This window comes from Cynocephalus volans, chromosome 2, assembly GCF_027409185.1.
Source record: "Cynocephalus volans isolate mCynVol1 chromosome 2, mCynVol1.pri, whole genome shotgun sequence".
Lineage (NCBI taxonomy): Eukaryota > Metazoa > Chordata > Mammalia > Dermoptera > Cynocephalidae > Cynocephalus > Cynocephalus volans.
The window spans coordinates 40,048,976-40,070,985 of NC_084461.1; positions in this window are offsets into that span (position 1 = coordinate 40,048,976).

Consider the following 22,010-nt stretch of genomic DNA (forward strand, 5'->3'; position numbering starts at 1 on the left):
ATTAAAAAAATTTACCTAATTAAATATTTTTATGCTCTTATTATGAGCTAGGCACTGCCTATGTGCCAGAAATACATGGATATAAAACATGTTTTCTGATTTTGAAGAAATCCTAGTCTGAGATGAATATGTAAAATACTAATTACAAAAAAGTAAAAAACATGAAAAATATCTATTACAGCATAAAATCTGTACTAGATACCTAAAACTGCTCTTTTTTTGTGGTGAAATGATTGAATATTGATAATTTTATATGAGCCAACCAAATACAAAATGGTAGAAGAACACTGAAGAGGATGAGAAAAATTTGCTTGTGAAAGGTGACAAAGTTTTCCCGGAAAATATATTATTTAAGCAATGATCTGTGTGACAATTCTTTTCACTGTTCTCAACTAAGATTAGTCTATTCTTATAGCAGTATCATTCTACTTTATTAACTTTATATTTTAATACATGCTAATGCAAGTTCTTTTAATCATATTTATTTTTAAAATAAAAGATTCATAGTTAGTCTTGTTCATTATTCTTTTAGAAGGATTTTTTAATTATTTTGGCTAGTTTTGCTTCTCCCCCACCCCAGAAAAATCCCATTGATATTTCTTTTGGAATAGATTGTCGCAATTTAGTTTATTCAAAAAATGGCACCTCTTCAATGGTTCACTTAGGAACATTGCACATTCATATTTCTTTACTTAAAAGTTTAAAAAAATTATTTATACTTTCCTCACTTATTTCTAATTAGGCATATTTTTAAGTATTTTATACCTTTGGTTTAAAGTTAAAATGTCTCATTTCCTATATAGTATCTCTTGTCATTGCTGATAAATAAACTTTTATTCACTTTCAAGGTATTTTATCTTATATCCAGAGAACTTTTTAAATTCTCTTATTAATTATAACAGATTTTGAGCTAATTTTCTTGGCCTTTTTAGGCTTAAAAGTATATCAATTTTAGGTAATGATAAAAATGTATCCTTTATTTCAATATTTACACCTCCTGTGTGTCTAGTGATTTATTACATTGGCCATATATCCCAGAAAAATATTAAATAAATTTTTTAATTTTTGAAAGATTTGGCATTAGGGAGTTATATTCTTTGGCAAGGGTCTAAAATTCAGATATTCTGTATTTCCAATTAAATATACTTTGATTAAACTGAAACTGAGAATAAATTTTTAAAATCTTATGTGAATATGTGATTACTTCTTATTTTATTAGGCCATGAGTTGAATGAGTACCAATAGGTAAGAGCCAATAATTCTTTATATTAAATCCCTGATTTAATTAAAGATTTTTTAAACATACAAGATTGACTTATAGGATTAAATATGGAGTAATAAAAATATTTTACATCGATACAGCTTTTCCAAATTTAATAGGGCTTTCCTACACCCAGCCTCATTTTATTGTCATAACAATTCTGATAAATAGGAAGAATGTTATTATGTTTGTTATATAGATGAAAAGTTTAAGGTTCAAGAAGTTAGAGATGGAACAGACTATACAATTTCTCAGGGCCTTTCAGTTCCAATTCAATTGTTCCATAACTTGACAAAAGTTATGTGGCCAGAAATGGTAGTCCTATGTCTTAAAAAAATCACAATCCTGAACCCTTTATCAATTTTTCTTCCACCCATTTTATTGACTAAGTTTAATGTTAATGTTTGAAATAGGTTGTAGATCTTCAAGACATACATATATCAGGTACATTCAGTCACTGAATGCTTATTGAGCACTTAATCATTGCCATGTCCCAGGCTCACAGAGAAACATTAGACATTGCCTCAGCCTCAAGGAACTCACAGTCTAATGGAAAAGTCAATTAGATAAACAAATGATTATAATAAAATCAGATTAGTGGGGAAAGGACTTTGGGTAAGACTGTACCTAGAGGCTCAAAAAGACTTCAGACTTTTTCAAAAAGACTTCAGTTGATTTCTGAACAGTCTTGAGTGAGCAAAGGGAGGTTTCCATGTGGGAAAAAAGGGAGAGAAACATTACTGAAATGTGAAATGGAATGTGAGTGTAGAGCAGTGAATGGCTCTGAAATACAACCAGGGAGAGGTACTGTCAAGTAAGAAAGAATCCACATTTTTCAGAGCTTTTTATATGTACTGAATAAGTTTGAATTTTGTTCTGATACTGAGAGCAAACCAACAAAGTTTTTGAACAAGGAAAATATATGATCCATTTTGCATGTGTAAGATAAGTCTGGTATGAGGTGTAGTTTGGGTAGATGAGACTGATGTGCAGAGAAGATATGAAGAGAGACCTCTTAGAAGACTGCTGCTATACTACCTTAGATAGAGAGTATGAGAATTTGAACATAAAGATATTAAAGAAAGAGCATATTTATGTTATATTTCTAAAGCAAAATTGTGATTTATTGGTTATGGAGGAGGTTGAAGATTATGCTGATGTTTCCAGCCACTGGATAGGTAGTTTTGTTCTTAATTACAAGAACAAAACTACAAAAAAGGATGAATTATTAGTGTTAACAAAGCCAGTAAATATTAGAGGAACAATTGGTTTGTAGGGAAAACAGGGCTTCATTTGTGCCAGAGTTTGAAGTACCCATGTTCATTCACATATAGAAGTTCAATGAGCAGTTGGAAATGTATGCTTAGAGTTCCAGAGACCCAAGCTGGAGATATGGAAACTATAATAGTGGTGAGTAAACAAATGAAAAAGAAACCAAGAATGGAATCCTTGGTAACACCAGTATTGAAAAGGAAAATGGAGAATGAAGAGCGAACAAATGGATTAAGAAATGGTAAGGAAATTGTAGAGAATGAAGTCATAGTAACCAAAGGAGGAGAGAGTTTCAAGAAGGGAGACATTTGGTTTAATTCAACATTCATTCCTGGTAAAAAAATTTCCTAGCAAACTTGGAAGAAAAATCTAGAACAAGGCTTTTCTAATGTGGTAAGTATCTCTATATGAAACCAGCAGTGAAACACATTTCACACTCAAGGAAATACTTGAGTTGTTCCCCTTAGTAGAGAGCCACAGAGGGATGCCTCATGTGCTGAATTATCTGATAACTTGGCAGCTACTTCCATCCCCTTCTGAGGTCTACTTTGCATGTTGCCAAGGAGAAACCAGAAACTACAAATCCCAGAATCCCCTTCTCCTTATGGTCTGGGTTAGAGTCTACAAATGAGAAACACTCAATGAGATTTGGAGGGTGGAGAGGAAGGAGAAGCTGTTTTTCCCCAAAGGAAAAACAGTTGTAGACACAGAAAAAAAAATTTCAACAAATAAAATATGTTTTTAGATGAAAAGACAATATTATAAAAACAAAATCTTTAGAACAGATTTATGCAATAGAATTTCTTAGGCATATTTGAGGATAAGAAAGATAATTTGAAAAAGTGGTGTTAATGTGGAAAAATAGATTTGTAAGAGTAGACAATAAAGAATTAGAAGAAAAATTAGAGAAACTTGCCGTATGAGACAACAAGAATACTTAAGGAAATATACTTCTACCTATTATTGTAAAACAGAGTAGTACTTGCCAAAATATGGAATATAATAAAATGTCCCCCAAACAGACTCAGATTACTTAATAAATTATAATGTTAAAATGGCGGTATTTCAAATTAGGGGAGCACAAATAATTATTTTATAAATAGTACTGGGGAATTTGGACAATCACATAAAATGAGGTGAAATCTCTTCTTCATACCACACACTAAAATAATTTGACATGAATTTAAGAGTTGAATATAAAACATAAAACAATAAAATAATGAGAAGACAATCTAAATGAAATTTAAAAAGTATTGAGGTTAGATGGCCCTTTTCAGCATAAAAGCAAAAGGTAACAGTTTCTGTTTACTGAGCAATTTCTTTGTTTCAAGCATTGTGTAAAGAACTTTACATGTAAAAACTTAATTAATCCTCACAAGAATCCTACAGATTAATAGTGGTATGAGATTCATCTTGCAGAGGTAGGAAACCAATGTACAGAGAAATTAAATCTGTTTATGGACGTTCAGCAAGTAGTGACAGAACCACAAGGAAACCAAATGCAGTCTCACTCCAGAGTTGATATATTTACATAACTCTGAATTCTTGAGAGTGAAAAGTACTGTAAACAAAATGAAAAATTATCTTGCTATTGGCATATAATTTGCAATTTATGTGAAAAGGGGATAATACCTATAATAAATAAATAGCATTTTCAAATAGTAAGAAATAGATTGAACACATCATTCTTAAAATGGGCAAAGAATATAAACTGGCAATTCTAATAAATAGAAATTCCAATGACCAATGAACACACAGAAACAAGTTCAGTCTTCTATAATGAAAACCTTTTTGGTTATCTTTATACATCTCATTGAACTTATCTAAAAATTCCCTTCCAAATGTCCTTGCAGGAATGTTCAAATAATATATAATTAACTGGACCAGTGATGGATGGGCATCTATCTCAAGTCAAACCAACCAAAGTTCTTCATCAAAAACTTACATTTAGACTGAGAGTCAGTCTTACCACATAGATGGTCCTACAATAAAAACTCAGAAAACTTTTGTGACCATGAGCCACCACCCAGATTGGGAAGTAAGGAAACTATTTAACAGAAAAATAGGAGAATAAGCAGATTTGCAGAAATTTCTGGAGTTGACAGGCTGGGAAGAACACTTTCAAAGTTACTGTGGGATTTCCAGGCCCTGGTTTGGTCCCAGTATTTCCTGAGGCTCTGATGTGCTCATACCTTTGGTTCTGGAGGACATATCTATCTCCAGCAAGGTAGAGTAGTTTCCTACTATCTGTAACCAAAGGGTATTGAGTAACACTTTACTAGTAATAAAAATAAATAAATAAAACCAAAGAAATTACTAAGATAAATTAAGATGAAAATGTAAAAATATCCTTGGCAAATATTTTTTAAATGTCAACACTAAATTTTTTGGAAGATATGGGATATAAGCTATGCTGGTGCCAGTGTAAAACCAATAATGTTTCTGTAGTTATGTGCTCAGTATATTTACTATCAGTTCTGAAGTCTGAGAAAGGTGTTTAAAAATAGCAGGTATCAAGAGTGATTTCTTCTAAAGTTAGGAATAAGACAAGCATGACTGCTTACTCCACTATTAGTCTGGAGATTCTAGCCAAAACAAAAACAAAGCAATAAATAAAAACATAAATAAATAAACAAACAAACAAATGAAGAGTAATAAATATTGGAAAGTAAAAGTCAGTATTAGCTCTTACCCAAGAATTCTACTTCTAAGAGTTATTCTTGAGGATATAGTGGGTTAATTTCACAAAAATATATATTCAAGAAAGTTAATCAAGGTATATTAAACTAGAAAAATGGTAACAATCTAAGTATGTAACAATGATGAATGTGTTAAACAAATTTGGTGCATTCCTACAATGAGATTTTCTACTGTCATTATGCATAAAATATAACAGAAATAAATATAACTAGCATGTTTTAAAGTAAAAAAGTAGTTTACAAAAATATTGCATTACAATGTCATTTTCGTTTAAAAAAAGTGTGTGTATGCAAATTATACATGAAGCTTTTAAATTGGCTATTTCTAGTGGTGGGATTTGAATTTTCTTCTTTCACTTTCCTGATTTACTTTTTACAATGAACGTGAATTCTCTATATAGCCAAACAATAGCAATTAACATTTTATTTTTAACTTTCTAGTGTGAGAAGTATTTTTATTTAAATATTGGCAACAACTAAATTGAGAACTTAAACCTTTGCTCTTTAAAGCTATCTTCTTTGTGGTTCTTGAATGCTTTGTGGTTATAAAAGATTGTAAAACTATGAAACACGACACAAAGAATTACATAAAATGGAAATTAATTTCAATAAAAAATTCAAGTTTTATTACTTCAATAGTAACAGCTAGACTTAACAAAATAGATTTAGTTTTACTAAAGAACCAGTCTCCCACCTATTTATTGAGCCATAATACATCAAATCACTAAGTGATTTTTTTAAAGAAAGGGGTGCTCAAGAGTGTCAAATAACCCAGAGAAGTCAAGAAAGATAAGTACTGAGGATGTTTGTGGGATTTGGTAATTAGTAGGTCATTCATTGTGACCCTACAGCTCCACATTAAGAAGGCAGAAAGTTTGTTTTGTTCCTAAAATCAAAGAGAGGTCATTTTCCCTTGTCTAAAGCAATTTGTTCAGTTTTAATGCTGCTTGATAATGTGAAGAAAGGGTAGTGGAATTGTTTTTGTCCCTCAGCCTGTATTAAATACAACAAGTACGTAATCAAACTGAAAGAACTTATTTTACCAAGGCATTTTATAGGAGATACTGATTATTGTCCACAAACGAGTAATATTTAACAACCAAAAAGCACATTAAGATTAATACCTTAAAATGTTCATTAATGTATTCCTTCATTCATTTATTCATTCAATAAATATTACATGCCTACTATGGGCATGGCATTATTCTAGGTGTTCTGGGATTATATCTGAGAACAAAACAGATAGCATGCACTCCTGGGGATTAAATTCTAGTTGGGAAAGACAGACAATATACAAAAAAGTAAAACATATAGTTGGGCTGATGGGGATAAGTCTATTTAAAAAATCATGAAAGAAGGACAGAGTGTTCAGGGGTAGGGTGGGGTTAAAATATTAAATAGGTCAATCACAGCATGTCACACTGCAAAGGGACTTTTGAGCAAAGGAAGGCCTGCTAGAGGCAAGGCAATGAGTTACTGAGATTTGCAGGGAGAGTGCTCCTGGAAAGCAGCACGGGCAAGGAGTGGGCCTGACATGTTTGAGAAAGAGGAGGAGGCCAATGGTGGTTCGAGGAGCAGTGGTAGAGGGGGAGAAGTCAGAGAAAAAAGTGGGGTGCATGTGTGGCCTTGGAAACCTTTATGAAGATTCTAGTTTTCCTCTTGATGTGATGGGAAGCCACTGAAGGTCATGAGTAGAAGAGTGGTTGACACCTCCGAACTAGGTCTAAAAAGGCTCACTCTTCTTGTTGTGCCGACAGTAGACTCTATGGGAGCATGCAGGTCATTCTTCAATTGCCCCTTCACATCCATTCTCTGTCCTTCTCTGCTCTGCTTTGATCCCTGTGGCTGCCTTGCCCTCCACTTCCAAATGGGTGTGTGTGATGGGAGATTGTAGGAGATCCGATGGTGCTGAGAGAGAGCGTTGGCTGTTCATCTCCTCTGCTGCCCTTTCTGCCAAGTCATGGTTTTTGTAGTGTCTCTACTTTAAGCCATACCTCACCATTTAAAACTTTAAATAACTAACATAGGCTTCTAAAGACTTAATGATGTTTAATGTTTGCTTGTATTTAGGTTCAGTTCCTCTTGGTATCACTTAAGCAGATTTTTAAATGCACCTTAAAAAAGCTGTCTCTCAATTCATTTCTTCTTGTACAGAGCTGCATGCTCATGGCCACATGGTCACATGTGTCTGCTGGACTCCTGTGTCTGCTTGAGTTTCTTTGGATAGCTCTTCATCTGTGGATCACATTCCCGATGGTAGCAGAGGAAAGCCAGTGCTCTGCCCTTGCCATTTTGGGAGGTCTGCACAGCAGTGCACCATGGCACTCTGCCCATGTTTTTACCCGTAAGAAAAATATACGCAAATAATAAGAACCAGCTGCTTCTTTCCTACACTGCTCCAGTGCAGTATTTAGCCTATAATTCCTGCTCATGGACCTCGTGTTCCATAATAAAATTGGGGAAAAGTCTCTGCTGGTGGGTCCAATTGAGTATGTTCATTTCCCTTTTTACTATGGGGGAGAACACAGTATTTCCCCTGTTTGGGCAGGTTTCTCTGAGGTTTAAATTGACTGGTGGCCTTTAAATGAGACTAGCTTCACAGTTAACCTTTCTTTTCTCCATCTGGGCTCAGTTATCATTCAGGTTCATTTTTTTTTTTTCAAATTGGTTTTTTCATTCTTGGTCTGCGGCTGACTGCCCTCTGGGAGCTTGGCGATACCGCCCAGTAACTGGAATGAGTGCTTGATTAAAGATTGCAGCTAATGACATTTGGGATGGACACAATGTTGTTATGCTTTCATGTCTCTCTTTTTTTCTTCTAATAGTTTCTTATTAGTTAAAACTTTAAGTAATGCATGTGAATTTCTTGGAAATGTTAAAACATTTCTTTTTATCTGCTATACTTTAATGCCAGATTGTGTGTAGGCTAGTGACCCAGAAAAGCAATTTACTGATATATGGTGTGTAATTTAGCCAAACTGGTTTGATTACATTACTGGGTATGATTTAGGCCCAGGGAAGAGTCAACCAGCAATTTGATTGAAGCCACACTCTGCCTTGTCATCCAAAGACCAGAACAGAAGCCTTAATTAGTCTGGTAGATTAAGCAAAAATCCAAATTTTGTCATTACCTGGAGGACTATAACACAGGAGTCAATATGAACTTGAACATTATTTTTTTAAAGGGAATAACAATCAGGGAAATATCTACAATTCCTCTTATTTTTTCATTTGGTTTTGTAATGACACAGCATTCATTTTTGATCATATGATGGCGACTGCCACTGAATCACTTTTAAGATCGGAATGAACCTAAATTCATTTGAGTCTTGTTCTATTCACTTCTAGCTAGAAGGCACACACTTTGGAAAAGAAATCGTACTTTTTAATCCTTGTTGTTTGAGGCATTGAGCAGGTATTGAAAGGCAGCTTTTAGAGATTAAAAAGGAGACTGGAATTACTAGAGTTTATTTTAGTGATATCTTTGAGAAAAACTTTTCTGTTAATATTTATTTGCCAAATAATTGAAATGATAGTCTAGATTATGACAATGTCTCTTATTGAAATAAAATAACTTGAGAAATGCTATTCATTTTATAATTGGAAGATATGGAATAGTGAACCTTTTAAAATAGTTACTCTCCTGTGTACTATTTCCTTTTTCTATTCTTGCTGGTTTGGCTTTTATCTCTTTGGGCTACTTAGGAATAACCTCTACCAGTTTGATTTTGACAACTATTTTTGGATTTAGCTGTTCAGATCTTTACTGGAGACATTGCTGAAGTGTGATTTTTGTCAACAGTTTATTAAGGAAATAATCAGATTACTTTGCATGTGATGTGGAACAGGAGAAGTTGGAACAAATGTTACCCCTTAGTCAGTGATTTATTCTGAATGTTTAATTCTTAAATCTTTATTTTTGATAAAAGAAGGATCTTTTCTACTTGCAGGAACTTTTTGAGCTGCTTTACATGGGCTTTTTTATTTTGTTTGGTTTGGTTCTTCATTGGGAGAGACAACAGGGAATGTGGAAAAACTAATAATCTTTGTGTTAACTTTTTCTTGACAGTGTCTATGTTTTGGTAGATAAACTCTGGCATAGCTAAAAGGTAAAATATCTGATTTTTTCTCTCACAGAAAGAAAAAAGAAAATGTGAAATATGTTAGCCAAATGTATTACACAAACCTTTGTGGAAATGTGCATATTCCATGTTTATTGTTTTAATGCCATGGGATTTAAATTAATGGGATGTATTAAGATATACTGAAAATAGCCCTGGGCTGAGAATCAGAAGACCTATCGTGGCCCTAGTTTTACCACAATAAAATGACAGGAGAAAAGATGAGTTATTCTCCCAAAGAGATCACTAAAATCAACCCTAGTTGATTCAATCAACCTGATTGAATCCAGCACCTCCCACCTTACTTAATTAGGGAATTGCACTAGACAACATCCTATAAAATGAGAGATCTGCACAAAGATATTTAGGAAATGGTGGAATAGATGGTCACTTTTTTTAGATAGTCACTAACTATCTAAATGCTGGATAGATGGTCACTTTGTTTTGAATAAATGGTCACTATGTTTAGCTTTAACATTGATGATTCCGTGTTTTAATACAGTAGCTAAAGTCAGAAAAAGTTGTATATTGTTTCAGTTTATTGACCTTTACTGTTTTCAGAACTTCTCTAAATGAGTATTAAAAAAAGGGATTTCAGAAATGGTGCTTTAGCTAGCAAAGAAGGGAAGAGTCAGTGTCCTTCCATTCATCTAGCTCTGTTTCCTGAATATTAAAGATGTTAAATAATGTTATTCCTAATTAGAGAATGACTTTCAAATCAGAGAGAAATTAAAGTTTACTACTCTCTGGTTAGACCAACCACTAATCTCCTTATGGAAGAAGAGAGCAAAAGAGCTTTAGCTTACCTTAGAACTTTCCTTGAATATTTTTCTATAGTGTCTTTACATTTTCAAATAAACCCTAAATTATCAAATTTTTTCAGGAATCCCAAAGTTTTCCTACTTAGTATTTGTTTACACTGGGAATAAAGATATTATAGGATGATTTTTCTTTTTAACCCATATTAAAACAATCACGAGAAGTGGGCCATCATAAAAACTGTTTTTTAAAAGCAGAGGATGTGACTGGTCTCATCAAGGTGAGTGGGCGGAGGAAGGAGCTAAGTAATACTGACCATAATTCAGTTAGATTTGTAATCAAGACTAAATGGAGATCAAAAAGGAGGAAATGGGGATTTAGTCTTCACACAAAGAAAATGTTTCAAAAACAAAGGACAACTGGATGAAATTGAATAGGCTACAGAGAAGGGGTAAGGAAATGGCAGGAGTGGAGACAGATGGAAAAGGGAGGAATTCTAGGTAATAAATTACTTGCTCTCTGAGGGATGTACTTGCTCAATAGTTTTAAGTGAAATTTTAGCAAGACTCAGATATGAGTGTCATAGTACTAATAAGTTTAGCAAGAGATTAAAACAGTTGGGGGAAAAAAAACCCCAAACCAAAAAATAGCTGATAACTTGTCCATGCTACTTTTTCTCTACTTTTTACCCCTTCTCCTACAGCCTCAATTCTCAAATACTGAACAATCTTAAATTTAGTTTGAAATAAGTGCATCTCATCTGCACTAAATGAAAAATTTGACACCTTATTTTTCAACTATGATTTTATGAATACAATTTTAGTACTATTAATTTCATAGATAAATTAGTTACATAAATATGACAATGCTTCATATGTATTTTTAATTTTTCTTTATAGAAACATCTGACTATGGCAAACATTTCAAACAATTCCTAAGGATGTATAATGAAAAGTAGTCTCCCCCACTATAGTACTTTAGTACCCCATTGTATTTTTTCCCAACATCAAAATTGAAAGAATTTTATGTGGTGAGCACATATATACTCACCACATAAAGTCTGCCATCAGTATTTTACTATACTTTTGCAATCACTTATTTATCCATCTTTCCATCCTTCAATCCATTTCATTTTGAATGTATAGTGAAGTAAATTACAGATATTAATATATACTCTCCCTTAAATATTTTAGGTTACTTAGCTAGATTTTGATACTTATTTCTAGTTTTCTTCTTCTGGTGTATAATTTATATACAATGAAATATTCAATCATAAGTGTACATTTGCTGGGTTTTGACAAATGCATATACCTATGTAATCCAAAACTGTTTCCAGAAATGGAACATTCATAGTAGCCAGAAAGATCCTTGAGACTCCAGTCAGTCTTCACTCCCATCCTCTTAGAGGCAACAACCAACCTTCTTTCCATTATTATAGTTTTGCCATTCTAGGATTTCATATAATCTGAATTGTACAGAATGTTCTCTTTTTTATGTGGGTTTTTTTCTTTCCACCAACATAATATATATATATATTTATCTAAAATTTAATTTAATTTTACTTCTCAAAATACATTGTACTTGATTTTCATGCCCCTTTACCCGTTCCTCTCCACCACCACCCCCGCCACACTCATCGTATCTGTGCACTTGGCTTAAATAGTTCAAGGAATTTTTGTGGTTATCCTGTTTTCTTCCTCCCACCCTTTATTTGTTTGTATGTTTATTTATTTATTAATTTTTAGCTCCCACAAATAAGTGAGAACATGTGGTATTTCTCTTTCTGTGCCTGACTTGTTTCACTTAATAAAATTTTCTCTAAGTCCACCTGTGTTGTTGCAAATGGTAATATTTCATTCTTTTTTGTAGCAGAGTAGTATTCCATTGTGTAGATATACCACAGTTTCCTTATCCAGTCATCAGATGATGGACATTTCAGCTGGTTTCAGCTCTTGGCTATTGTATAAAGAGATGCAATAAACATTGGAGTACAGGTAATCCTTTGACATGATGATTTCCATTCTTCTGGGTATATTCCCAGCAGTGGGATTGCTGGGTCATATGGGAGATCTATCTGTAATTGTTTGACGAATGTCCATATCATTTTTCATAAACGCTGTACCATTTTGCAGCCCCACCAACAGTGGACAAGAGTTCCTTTTTCTCTGCAACCTCTCCAGCACTTAACATTCTCAGTCTTCTGGACTTTAGCCATCTAATTGGAGTGAGATGGTATCTCAGTGTGGTTTTGATTTGCATTTCCCGGATGCTGAGTGATATTGAACACTTTTTCATGTGTCTGTTGGCCATTCATATATCTTCCTTTGAGAAAGATATCTTGCATTTCCCGGATGCTGAGTGATATTGAACACTTTTTCATGTGTCTGTTGGCCATTCGTATGTCTTCCTTCTGTTCAGTTCCTATGCCCATTTTTTACTTGGGTTATTTTGTTGTTGTTGTTGTAAAGTTGTTTGGGTTCCTTGTATATTCTGGATAGTAATCCTTTGTCAGATGTATATTTTGCAAATATTTTCTCCCACTCGGTTGTTTTCTTACTCTGTTGGTTGTTTCTTTTGCTGTGCAGAAGCTTTTTAGTTTAATATAATCCCATTTGTTTATTTTACCTTTAGTTGCCTGTGCTTTGGGGATCCTATTCATGAATTCTGTACCCACTCCTATTTCCTGGAGTGTTTCCCCTATGTTTTCTTTAAGGAGTTTTATTGTATTAAGGTGTATATTTAATTCTTTAATCCATTTTGAGTTGATTTTGGTATATGGTGAAAGATATGGGTCTAGTTTCATTCTCCTATATATGATTATCCAGTTTTCCCAGCACCATTTGTTGAAAAGGCAGTCTCTCCCCCAGCATGTAGACTAGGTGCCTTTGTCAAAGATCCAATGGCCGTAGACATATGGGTTAATTTCTGGGTTCTCTATTCTGTTCCATTGATCCATGTGTCTGTTTTTATGGCACTACCATACTGTTTTGGTTATTATAGCTTTGTAATATAGTTTAAAGTCAGGTAGTGTTATGCCACCAGCTTTATTGTTTTTGCTCAGGATTGCTTTGGCTATGCATGGTCTTTTGTTGTTCCATATAACTGTCTGGATAGCTTTTTCCATTTCAGAGAAAAATGTCATTGGAATTTTTATGGGGATTGCATTGAATCTGTAGATCACTTTGGGTAATGTGGACATTTTCACAATGTTAATTCTTCCAATCCAAGAGCATGGGATATCTTTCCATCTTCTTGTGTCCTCTTTAATTTCTCTCAACAGTGGTTTGTAGTTCTCTTCGTAGAGACTTTTCACATCCTTGGTCAGCTTTATTCCTAAATATTTTATTTTTTTTAGTGGCTGTTGTAAATGGGCTAGCTTTCTTGATTCTTTTTCTGCATGTTCACTGGTGGAGTATAGAATTGCTACTGATTTTTGTGTGTTGATTTTGTACCTGCATTTTTGCTGAAATTGTTTATGAACTCTAGGAGTTTTTTTATACAAGCTTTAGGCTGTTCCATATGTAGGTTCATATCATCTGCAAAAAGGGACAGCTTGACTTCATCCTTTCCAATCTGGATGCCCTTTATTTCTTCTCTTTTCTGATTGCTCTGGCTAGTACTTCCAACACTATGTTGAATAGGAGTGGTGAGAGTGGGCATCCTTGTCTAGTTCCTGTTTTTAAGGGAAAAGCTTTTAGCTTTTCCCAATTCAGGATGATGTTGGCAGTGGGCTTATCGTGTATGGCTTTAATTACGTTGAGATACTTTCCATCTATGCCTAACTTGTAGAGAGTCTTTATCATGAAAGGATGTTGAATTTTGTCAAATGCTTTTTCAGCATCAATAGACATGATCATGTAGTTTTTGTCATTGCTTTTATTAACGTGGTGTATCACATTTATTGATTTGCATATGTTGAACCAACCTTGCATCCCAGGGATGAATCCCACTTGATCATGGTGTATAATTTTGTGTATGCGTTGCTGTATTCTGTTAGCTAGTATTTTATTGAGGATTTTTGCATCTATATTCATCAAGGATATTGGCCAGTAGTTTTTTATTTTTGAGGCATCTTTGTCTGGTTTTGGTATCAGGGTGATGTTCGCCTCATAGAATGAGTTTGGGAGAATGGCCTCTGTTTCAATCTTTTGGAACAGTTTGTAGAGAATTGGTATCAGTTCCTCTTTCAAGATTTGGTAGAACTCTGCAGTAAACCTGTCTGGTCCTCAGCATTTCTTTGTTGGGAGCCTTGTGATAACAACTTCATTCTTATTTATTGTAATTGGTCTGTTCAGATATTCTATATCTTCTTGGCTCAGTTTTGGTAATTTGTATGCATCCATAAATTTGTTCATTTCCCCCAGATTTTCAAATTGGTTGGCATATAGATGTTTATAGCAGTCTCTAATGATTCCTTGTATTTCCGAGGTTTCAGTTGTAATATCATCTTTTTCATTTCTAATTTTTTTATTTGGGTCTTCTCTCTTCTTTTCTTAGTTAATCTTGCTAAAGGTTTGTTGATATTATTTATCTTTTCAAAGGAACAACTTTTGTTTCATTGATCTTTTGTATTGTTTTTCGTGTTTCTATTTCATTTAGTTCTGCTCTGATCTTAATTATTTCTTTCTGTCTACTAACTTTGGATTGTTCTTGTTTCTCTAGATCTTTAAAGTGAAGTGTTAGGTTATTTGCCATCTTTCCATTCTTCTGAAGTAAGCATTTAATGTGATAAATTTCCCCCTTAATACTGCTTTTGCAGTATCCCACAGGTTTTGGTATGATGTGTCATTGTTTTCATTAGTTTCAAGAAATTTTTTGATTTCCTGTTCAATTTCTTCTTGGATCCACATGACATTAAGTAAAATGTTGTTTAATTTCCATGAGTTTGGATTGTTTTCAGAGTTTTGTTTATTACTGATTTCTAACTTTAATACATTGTGATCAGAAAAAATATATGGAATAATTCCAATGTTTTTGAATTTGTTAAGACTTGCTTTGTGACCTAACATGTGGTCTATCCTGGAGAATGTTCCATGTACTGATGAGAAGAATGAATATTCTGAGGTTGTTGGATGGAATGTTCTGTAGATATCTGCCAAATCCAACTGGTCTAAAGTATTGTTTAGATCTTTTGTGTCTTTGTTGATTTTGGCCTAGATGATCTGTCCAATGATGAGAGTGGGGTGTTCAGGTCCCCCACTATTATGGTGTTAGTCTCTGTTTCTTTTTTTAGATCTGATAGTGTTTGCTTTGTAAATCTGGCTGCTCCAACATTAGGTGCATATATATTTATGACTGTTTTGTCTTCTTGATGGATAGATCCTTTTGTCATTATATACTGGCCATCTTTATCTCTTTTAATGGTTTTTGCTTTAAAGTCTATTTTATCTGATGTAAGGAATAGCTACTCCAGCTCATTTTTCATTTCCACTTGCATGGTATATCTTTTTCCATCCTTTCATTCTTAGTCTACGTGTGTCTATATAGGTCAAGTGAGTCTCGGAGACAGCATCTTCTTGGGTCCATATTTTTAATCCAATCAGTCAGTCTGTCTTTTGAATGGGGAATTTAGTCCCTTTACATTCAGAGTTATTATTGAAGGTGTTGATTTACTCCTAGCATTACATTGATTTTTGTTTAGATGTCTTAAGTATCTTTTGTTCCTTACTTTCAAATTTTCTGTTTGTCTTCTGTATTTGTTGGTTACTTGGGGTGATAGATAAACTATTTCTTCTCTCTTTTGTTAGCATTTTTGTTTTGCTGGTAGGTATTGCTCTTTCTTGTGTATTCATGGTAGTGATGATTGTTTTTGTGGTATAAAACCCAGTACTTCCTTGAGAATTTCTTGTAGGGCTGGTCATGTGTAGTGAACTCCTGCAATTTTTGTTTGTCTGAGAAATATACTATTTGTCCTTCATTTTGGAAGGATAGCCTTCCTGGGTAAAGTATTCTTGGCTGGCAATTTTTGTCCTTTAGTGTTTTGAATATATCATCCCATTCTTTTCTGGCTTTTAGTGTTTCTGTTGAAAAGTCTGATGTTATTCTGATTGGGGCTCCCTTATAAGTGACTTGCTGCTTCTCTCTTGCAGCTTTTAAGATTCTCTCTTTGTCTTTGATTTTTGTCAGTTTGATTATCACATGTCTTGGAGAGGACCTTTTTGGGTTGTATGTGTTTGGTGATCTTTGGGCTTCCTGAATCTGGGGATCTGTGACTTTCCCTATACCTGGGAAGTTTTATGCTATTATCTTGTTGAGTATGTTTTCAATGCCATTTCTTTTTTCATCCCCTTCTGGAATACCCTTGATTCGGATATTTGGGCACTCAGGGTTTTCTGTTGTCTCTCTTAAATTTTCTTCAATTTTTTTGATTCTTTTTTTCTTTTTTCTGGTCTGTCTGTGATAAGTCATACAGTCTGTCTTCAAGGTCAAAAATTCTCTCTTTTGCTTGTTCAAGTCTGTTGCTTAAACTCTCTCTTGTATTTTTTACTTCGTTGAATGAATCCTTCAGGTCAACAAGCTCAGCTACATTCTTTTTCAAGGCATTGATTTCTTTGTACATTTCTTCTTTCAGATCCTGTATGTTTTTTCATTGTATTGTTTCACTGAGTTTTCTTGTATCTCATTTAGTTTCCTTAGAATAGTTACTCTAAATTCCTTGTCTGTCATTTCAAAGACTCCCTGTTCTATAGGATCTAGCACTTGTAAGTTATTAATTTCCTTTGGTGGTGATGTACTTTCTTGATTTTTCATATTTCTGGTTTCTTTCTTTTGGTGTTTTGTCATCCTGGCCGGGAGTATCACAGTTCACTCATTTCACTGTGATGTCTAGCTTAGATCCAGAAGGGTCTGCTGCTTCTGGACAGCAGAATCTAGCCTGTACCAGAAGTCCCACCCCACCTGCCTTCACCAGCTGGTAGGCAGCGTGGGAGTCTAGAGCCTCTCAGGTCGCACATGGAGACATACAGCCTAGGCCGGAAGTCCTGTTCTGCCTGCGTTCACCAGCTTGTCTGGCTTGGGGTTTGGGAACCCAGAGCCTCTCAGGTCGCTCACGGAGACTGATGGCCTGCACTGGCAGTCCTGCCCTGCCTGCGGTTCACCTGCTTTTCTGTCTTGGGGCTTAGGATCCCAGAACCTCTCAGGACACTTAGGGAGAGGGGGCAGCCTGGGCCAAAATTCCCACCCTGTCAGCCTTCACTGGCTCATCTGGCTCAGGCTTGGGAACCTGTGCCTCTCAGATCGCTCATGGAGACGGGACAGCCAGCACCGGAAGTCCCCCCCTGGCCCTGCCTGTCTTCTCTGGCCCCAGGCTCGGGGCGTGTGGGCCCCAAAGTGCTAAAGACTCTCTACGAAATGGGGAGCAACCTGAACTGGGGTCCTATGGCGGGTGGCTCCTGTCTGTTCCAGCATGGATTTCAGGTCCTCTTTTGCTCCTCCTCAAAAGCTGCAAATTGGTTGCTCTGCGGTAGAGAACCGACTACTCCGCCATCTTGACCCCTCCCCTCAGGAGCATAATATATTTTAATTAATTCACATTTGGTGCATCAGTAAATTGTTTTCTTTTTATTGGTCAATAGTGCTAAATATACCAGTTTATTTATCCATTCTTTTATTGGTGGACACTTGGCTGTTTTCTGTTTTGGCCGTTATCAACAAAGCTTCAATGTTCTACTTTTTTTTGTGAACCTACATTTTTATTTCTCTTAGGTTAATACCTAGAAATGGAATTGCTGGATCATAAAGTAGGTATATGAGGAGTTTCGTAAAAATTGTCAAACCTTTTCCAAAGTGGTTGTACCATTTTGCAGTGCCACCAAAAATGTATGAGAATTCCAGGTGCTCCAATGACAACACTGGGTGTTCTTAGACCCGTTAATATTAGTCATTCTGGTGAGCGTAGAGTGGTGGTATTATTTTAATAGGCATTTTCCTGATAACTAATGATGCTGAGCACATTTTTCATAGGTTTGTTGACATTCTTTGATCTTATTTTCAGTTATTTGTTTATTATTGAGTTGGAATATTTATTTATTTATACCAGATACCACTCGTTTGTCAGATATATGTTTTGTAAACATTTTCTTCCAATCTGTAGTTTGGCTATTTATTCCCTTAACAAATTCTTTTGATGAGTAGTCATTTAAAAATATGATTAAGTTCAATTTATTGATTTTTAATTGGTTATGGCTTTCTGTGACCTGTCTAAGAAACTTGGAGATCAAGCCCTGGGTCACAAAGATATTTTTGTATGTCTCTTCCTAAAAGTGTTTTAGTTTTGGGTCATCATGGTTTTAGCCTTTATGCTGGGGTTTAAGATCTATCTTGAATTACTTTTTGTATGGTGAAGCAGGAACCCCAATATATTTAATGTTCACATTGATATTGGCTCACAATTGATTGTCTTGTACTATATTGTGTGGTAAAAGAGCTCATTATTTATTGAAGAAGAACCAGAATGACTGTTGTCCAGAAGGGATGGTTGGTCAGTAGTTCTTGATGTCACTGAGAGGCAGAAAAAGATGGAAACTAAAACCCCCCCCCAAAACCAAAAATCTCAATGATATAATGTGTTTTCTCCAACAGTTATAATCTCCTTTCAGTTTGTAGGTTGCAATCTCTTGTGACCTGCAAGACAAGCAGGTCATGCTTGAGATAATCATTTATTCATCCCACAAATGTTTATTAAGTACCTACACTGTGGACAGTACTGTGACAGATGCAACAGATAAGAAAAGGAATAACATCCCCTACACTTGTCTCAATAGAGCAATGTCTAGTGAGAATATAGAGAAGTAAATAGAATCCCAATAGAGATTGAAAAAAAAAAGTGATAAAAACATACAAAGAGTTGTGAGGACATAGGCAAGGAACACCTAGAATAGAGTTTTAGATTCAGGAGACTTCTTATGACAGGTGATTTCAGAGCTTTGACAAGAATAATAAGTACAAAGATTTAGGTGAAAAACAACGGGGGCTAGCAAGATTCCTGCCTTCAAAACCATATTGCAGAGTAAGCAAAATTAAAATGAGTGCATATAACTATAACATAGGGACAAAGTACTTAGTGCCATAAAGATATAATACTTGGAGAATTCTCAATGGAAAAAAAGACTTCACAGGAGAGGTATCTTTTGTGCTGGTCATGGGGTTGTTTTGGGGTTGAATGAATTAAATACACAGTGCTCAGGATAGTGCCTGAAATATTGTAGGTAATAGTTATTTTATTATTATTATTATTGAAAGAGATATATTATTTGAATATTTACACTTAAGAAAAATATCTTTTGGCTGTTTGTAAAGTATATAGAGTGAAAACTGAGCTTAGAGATTAAAAGTTTAGAATATATTTAAGAATTAGAAATAATTCACTTTGACTCGGACTAAGTATGAAAAGAGACTAGGTTTCAATAATGTTGGAAAGGTAGGGTGGGTACAGCAAATGAAGGGTTTTGGAAGGCAAGCTAAGCATTTCGACTTTATTCGAGCCATTTTTGGATCTACAGAGGAAACACCAGAGCTACCCACATCGTTGTGCAAAACCTAGGTTCAGGGGATGGTAAGAGCCAAATAAACAGAGATATAAGGAGCAGTCACATGTATAGAAAAAGAAACAGATTGACTAATGTCCAGAAGGAATGGTTGGTCAGTAGTCCTTGATGTCACTGAGAGGCTGAAAAAGATGGAAACTAAAAAAAAGAAAAAAACCAAAAACCAAAAACCAAAAATACAAACATTAGAGTTGGCAGTTTGTCTATACTTTAATGATCTTTGAAAGAGCAGTTTCAGCAGAGTGATGAAGGCTAAAGTCAGTTTTCAAGAGTTTGAGAAGGGTTCAGGGGTGGAAACTAAACCCACAAGTATAGTTTATTTGGAAAAATTTGGATGGTAAAAACAAAAGTAAAGAAGGAGATGTGAAAATGTTTGAAAGGGTAGCAGAACTGAGCTTATAATTTTTATGCATGGTAATATTTGTAGATTGACTCGGGAGAGAGAGAAAGAGAGATTGTACTGCAAATAGAGGAGGGATTTTTTGGGAAAAGAGTTCTAAAGGAGATGGAAAGAAGAGAAAACAAAGGCATAAGTGTAAGAGAGCTGGCATTGGTGAGACATTTTATTCTTGATGACAGGAACAAGGAAGAAAACACAATAAGTGAAGACAAGATAATAATAAAAAATGTTCATGGAGGTGAAGAAATTTGACGAAATTCATAGAATAGACAACATATAAAGAGGGAAGCAAGGCAAGGCCATCCAGAAGGCAGAAGTGTGAAGACAGAACTCAGAGCCGAGGAAATGGAAATTGCTTTGAAATGGATTGTGTGGTAAATGTGTTAGGGTGGTTTACCAGTTTTCTATTGCTGTGTAACAATCACTACAAACTTGGTGGCTTCAAACAACACACATTTATTATCTTACAGTTTACATGGGTCAAAAGTCCAGACACGACTTAACTGGGTCCTCTGCTCAGGGACTCATATGCTGTAATCAAGGGTTTCAGCAGGCTACATTTTCAGCTGGAGGCTTTCCAAGGAAGAATCCACTTTCATGTTTATTCAGACTGTTTTGCGTTTGCATGACTGAGGCCTTGCTGCTACCAGCTGGCTGTCCTCAGGTCCTAGAGGTCACCCACAGTTCTGTGCCATGTGGCCTTCTCCACAGACAGTTTGCCACAAGACTGTTTCCTTCTTGAAGGTCAGCGGGAGACTCTCTTGATCTCTAGTCTGCTACGACAGAGTTTAATATAACACAACACAATTGTAGAAGTGATGTCCCATCACCTTTGCTAAAGAAATTCTTTGAGTATAATCCTAATTTTTCTGTTAAAATTTAAAAATATTTCAAAATAACAAAACAAAAAACAACTCAGCCATATGATGTCTACAGGAGACATACTTCAAACAATAACAGGCTGCATGCCGTGGAATAAAGATTTAGGGGGAAAATATTAATCAAAAGAAATCTGATGCAGCACTATTTTTATTTTTATCATACAAAATAGACTTTGTGGGAAAAAACTTTATTAGAGATAATGCAGACCACAATATAATGGTAAAAACAGCATTCACAAAGAATATATAATTTTCAAGGTATATGTGCCTAAAAACATAACCATCAAGAAGTACAAGTTAATAGTATTAGAATAAGAATTTTGTAGTTCCCTAGTTATAGTGATGTTTTTAACCCACACTTCATAGTATTAGATAGATTAAAACAGAACAAACAACAAAGAATTAATAAGGATATAGAAGATTTGAACTATACAATTAACAAACTTTAAGTAACGCATAAAAGTCTCCATTTTCAGATTAGAAAATTAGCATTTTCAAACACATACGGTATTTGACATGTCAAACTGACCACTTATAGGCTGCAAAATAGGCTAAATAAACACAAATAATGTGTTACAGAAACCATGTTTTCTACCAATGCTACAGAAAATGTAATCAACAACCAAATCAACCACATAGGCACACACATGCATGCATGCAGTAAACATAGCTGTAAAGAGTTCTTTCAGCAATAAATCATAATGGATATTTAGAAAGGAACAACAATACCAAAACTTATGGAACGCAAATAAAGGAGTGCTTACAAAGTAATTTACAATCTCAAAAACTATGTTAAGAAGAAAAAAATTAAAATTTAATGGCTGTTTTTAAATCCAAGAACAAAGGAATAATCTAACAGAGCAAACCCAAATAAAGCAGAATAAAAAATTACAGAGATATTTTAGTGAAATAAAAAGCACCCAAATATTAAAGAGAATAAAGAAAACTAATCAAGAGATAGTTCTTTAGATACATTGATAAAATATATTTGCTATAACAAGAATAATGAAAAAACCCCCCCCCAAAACCTAAATAAGCATTGTTAGGAATGAAGAAAGAAAAGCTCCACAGG